At 37.5% G+C, this 4849-nt stretch overlaps 1 pseudogene; it reads left to right on the top strand.

Annotated features, from left to right (window-relative positions):
- The first annotated feature begins 578 nt into the window (after positions 1 to 578).
- LOC101580737 lies at positions 579 to 1721 on the top strand (annotated as a pseudogene).
- The last annotated feature ends 3128 nt before the right edge of the window (positions 1722 to 4849 follow it).

Below are 4849 nucleotides of genomic sequence, written 5' to 3'. Positions count from 1 at the left end.
TTGCCAAGAGGAATGTACTACTATTGACAGACTTGTCAAGCACTCACTGACATTTAGGAAACACAAGAGAACTTCTATTTGGTTTTCCTGAGAAGGAAGCAATTGTGTAACAGTCCTGGCTTCCGTGAGACTTCTGTGCTGGAGATGGCTAGTTGCAGGAGCATTTGTCAGCAGCTCCAGTTGTGTCCCCAAGCAAAAGTCAGCTTTAATTTCCATGAGAAGGAACCATATTTGATGCCTTGTTTATGACAAATAGCAGATGAATATGGGGACTACAATAGCTGAGATCGGACTACAACCAGGTAAGACTCTCCCAGGAGGAGATACCCAGCTAAAGATGATTTGAACTACAAATTCCATGACATAATAAAGTGGTTGGTGGTTTGATGGCAATAAGTCTTGTGGATCACACAGTGGCAGTGAACAGAACACGACTGGATCCATTCTGTTTGCCTACCTTTTTTCCAAAACTCAGATTCAAGTTACCAACCCTTTGTCTTTTGAGTCCTTTAGATTTTCTGTCAGTCTACATCTGCTCCTCCAGCTCCATTATCTGCCTGTGACCTGTTTATGTAATGATGGCCAAGATTAAGGTTCAGGATCTTTTTTTATTAACTTTATTGAAGAACAAATAGCAATGACACAGTTTCAAAACAGGTTAGCAGGACAGTTTTAAAAATTAATACATTGCATATTGTCTTCATAGTAATTATTCGTAGTACAAGATGCAGACAGGATATCCTGTCCAAACACTATTAGTACAAGTCTTTCTTCTCATTGAATTAAGAGAAAGTAGCTGTGTATCTATCCTAACTATTTTGTACATACAGATACAAAAATGTCCTGCATTTATAGCCCCCTTTTTTGTTTATTGTATTGCCATTTAAATATTGTACATGAGTGAATTCAGCAAAATCCAATATAGTCCAGTAGTTCATAATAGTAGTGGGTTATCTGTAGGACTGGCAATGTCAGAAGTCGTTGACTTGAGCCTTTTATACCTCAGCATATCAGAACACAGGAGAACCTGTACTGTAACATCCTGTAACTCAATGGTGGCTCAAATTTTCTGATCAAGGAGATTATGGGGCCACAGAGGAAAGTATCGATGATGTACAGTGTGCCTAAGGAGAGTCACATGGAGAGAAAACACTCTCTCAGGCTTTCACAGAGAGCAAATTGGTCAAGCATTGGCTGTACTCATCCACATGGCTGACACTGGCAAAGGATCTACAATCTGGGGTACAGGGTTTCAGGATAAATCCTGAGGGGATTTGACTGACCTTGGCAGATACAAAAGTTACAATTCTTGTTATAGAGGTCTTGCTTTATCTTGGTCTTAACCATCCAGCAGAGAAGTATAAAAATGAGGTATAAAGAGGCTCAGGGTCTTCGCGGCAAGAAGAAAGAAGAGTTGCTGAAACAGCTGGACGACCTGAAGGTAGGTAGAGCTGTCACAGCTGCGCGTTGCCAAATTGACAGGCGCGCGGCATCCACGCTCTGCAAGATCCGAGCTGTCAGCAAATCCATCGCTTGTGTTCTCACTGTCACCAATCAGACCCTGAAAGAAAACTGCAGGAGATATCACAAGGCAAGAAGGACAAGCCCCTGGACCTGCGACCCAAGAGGACGCGAGTGGTGCGCCGCCGGCTGCACAAGCACGAGGAGAAGCTGACACCAAGAAGCTGCCGCAGAAGGAGCGGCGGTGCCCTCCACGCTAGCTCGCCATCGGGGCTTGAGAGTCCCGACAATAAAACTCAAACCGACAAAAAAATAAGGAAATAAATAAAAATTAAAAAAATAAATTATTCAGAAGTATTTTGCCGCTTAAAGTTTACACTTCAATGACTTTCCGAGCAGAACGTGTCTCTTCAAATTTTCTCACTTCAGAAGAAGCGTGCAGTCATTCATGCCCCATGAGTCCCCTCCCGCATCTCCCTTCCTTGGGGTTAGCTGATTTTCTTCAGAACACAAAAGCACTTACTTTCCTGTGGCACCAGCACTGCGTGGGCGACACCCAAAGTGCTCACCTGTCAAATCCTCACTTAGCATTTTCTGTAAACCATGGAAATCAGAAACCTGGAGTCAGTCATGTATTTTCCTTTTTGGTCTTGCATTTAGGATTGCAGAAGAATTAGAGGTATTTTTGGGTTTCAGCATGTATTCAGGAAGCAGGATGTTCAATGTTTTGGCAATTTTTTGATTTATTTATTACATGTAACATTAGAAGTCCAAGCTAATGAAGTTGGTTGAAGGAAAAATACAGAGATTTTAAAGAAATAAGCCTTAACATTTTGCAAAAGGTGACTGTGTTTGTACAAAATTAAACAATAATAATATAACATCAATATTGAAATCAATATGACTTTGTAAAAAATAATAGGAGTTAACAAATATACATTCCATTGGTCTCTTACAATAATAAATGTTTGAAATTTCAGTGTTAAAAAATAATATTTAAGGTATTACTAAAATAAAATCTAGAAGAAAAAAAACTGACTCAAGCAAAAAGCCAAATAATTGAACAAACAGAAAAACAGTACTTAGAGAAACTTCAAAAGGTCTAAATTGAAAGATGGTTGTACTGTGGTGAGAGGTATTTGTAGAGATGTTGATTTTATGCAAACAAATAGTTTCAAATTATTTTTAAAATTCTTGTTAAAATGATTTAATTTATCAAAACTAAGGGCCAGGCAAATATCTCAACAGATTAAAGAACCTGCTTAGACAGATGCAGGGGCCGGGGATTCAATTCCCAGGCCTGCTGTGCTGGCCCCATGCCTGGGGCATGCTGAGAAGGTGATTGAGACAGGGTGCTGTGGCATGTGCCTATAATCCCAGCTCTTGGGAGGCTGTAAACAGGTGTATCACTACAAGTCCAATCTAGTAGTGAGACCCTGAAAACCCTGTAGACCCTTCCCTAAAATACAAAAGAAAAAAAAAGGGTCAGAATTAACCAGAATAATGGTGTAAGATTTATTCTATAAATATAATGCTTAAATATAAATTTATAGGATTTGGCCTACTATTTCAGTGCTGAAAGAACAACAAAGATACCCATCACCTGAGGAATGTATGAAAAAGATATGATATTTTTATACAATGGAGTATTACTCAGCTATGAAGAATGATAAGCTCGAAGACCTCATATTTAAGTGGACGCCTCTTGAAGATATACTCATAAGTGAAATAAACCGGACCCACATGTGTAAATATTGTAGAGTCTCCCTAGCATAAGAACTCAAAAGAAGAAATAAAAACAAAAAGGTATAATACAATTAAAAGGGAAGTAAGTACTTAAGGATTAAACAATGAAGAGAGGGCAAGAAGAAAACCTAGGAAATGTGACAGGGGCAAATCCATACATTTATATGCACAAGGTGGTTAAGGCAATGATTCTGAGAATCTCCAGCAGGTTTTTGAAACAAGCAGTTAATTGGTAGGATTTTCACCCTGACTAACTGTATATGCTGATACCTGTGAACTAGGAAACTGCACTGAAGAGAGCAATGTGTACTGGGTAGGGTCATGCTTGGAATATCTGTCAGTCTGGTCTTCTAAATACGTACTGCTTGTCCTGTCATACCAATTACTGCCATACTGTCTCTCAAGTAAATATTTGTTTTAAAAAAGGGTAATAAATGAAGAGACAAGGAAAAAATGTCATAGGACTGTCATGCTGCACTGCTGTACATGGTTAGATTTCTAAATTTCTGTGTAAAAATATGTAATCATTTATTCCTATTTTTAAATTTTTGAAAAAATTTTTTCTTCATATTCTGCAGGGTCTCAAAGTTTAACATATCAATACCTGATGGAAAATAACTGTTCCATGTTATGTCTAAGATGTTCGATATTCAGACAGTGAGGTTAGGCTCAACTGCCTATGTTGTAAGGTAATAATAATAACCTTCTCTTCTGGAGGGTTAAAAACTTAAGTTTGCAGACAAAAATGTAGAGAAAGAGAAGGGCTTCAAGGACAACCTACATTTTGGCCCTAGCTTGTCAAGGTCAGTGAGGACTCAGGATGTAGGAGAACCTGTACTGTAACATCCTGTAACTCAGTGGTGTCCCAAATTTTCGGATTATGGAGATTATAGGACCACAGAAAAAAAGAAGGGTATATAAATGGACCATTTTGTAGTGGAAAAAATATACATATATATCTGTGTATACACCATAGGATAAATATACAGCTACTTTCTCTTAGTTCAATGAGAAGAAGGTTTTGAACTAATAGTGTTTTGACAAGATATCATGTCTGCATCTTGTACTAGAAATGACTATTACAAAGACAATGATATGCAATCTATTAATTATTTTAACTGTACTACTAGCCTGTTTTGAAACTATATCATTGTTACTTTTTTCTCAATAACATTTTTAAAATATAAAAAAAGTTTTAGAAGTAAAAAAAGAAAGAAAACTGGCATATATAACTATGATGTATTTATAAGCACAATTGTTATACAACAATTACAAGAAAATGGATTGACAGTCACACACAGTAGTCAGTGTTAATGTCATAAGTTTATGACTAAAGAATGGAATCCAGGCAAAAAAAAATATATGATGTTATTCCATTTACATGATATTGAAAAATGTTTGAAACAGCTGCTTCGTGCAGGCGCGTATTAAGAGGTGGATACTCTGCACAAAGTAGGTGAGTCACCAGCTTTAGATTGAGGATCGAGATCTCCTTTAGAAAAAAATTGGTCTGTGATTAGCAGAGGCTTAAGGGTCCATAAGCTATCTCACATCCTGAAAGTGGCTATTGGAACAGTCATTATACAATAAATGTTTAGCTGTGCACTTAGATGGTAGTTTTTACATTTATAAATTAAGTATA

The sequence above is a fragment of the Octodon degus genome, unplaced genomic scaffold (genome assembly GCF_000260255.1).
Source record: "Octodon degus isolate 3935 unplaced genomic scaffold, OctDeg1.0 scaffold00046, whole genome shotgun sequence".
NCBI classification, from domain to species: domain Eukaryota; kingdom Metazoa; phylum Chordata; class Mammalia; order Rodentia; family Octodontidae; genus Octodon; species Octodon degus.
Note: the sequence above shows the minus strand (reverse complement) of the source record. Positions and strands in the feature narration are given on the sequence as shown.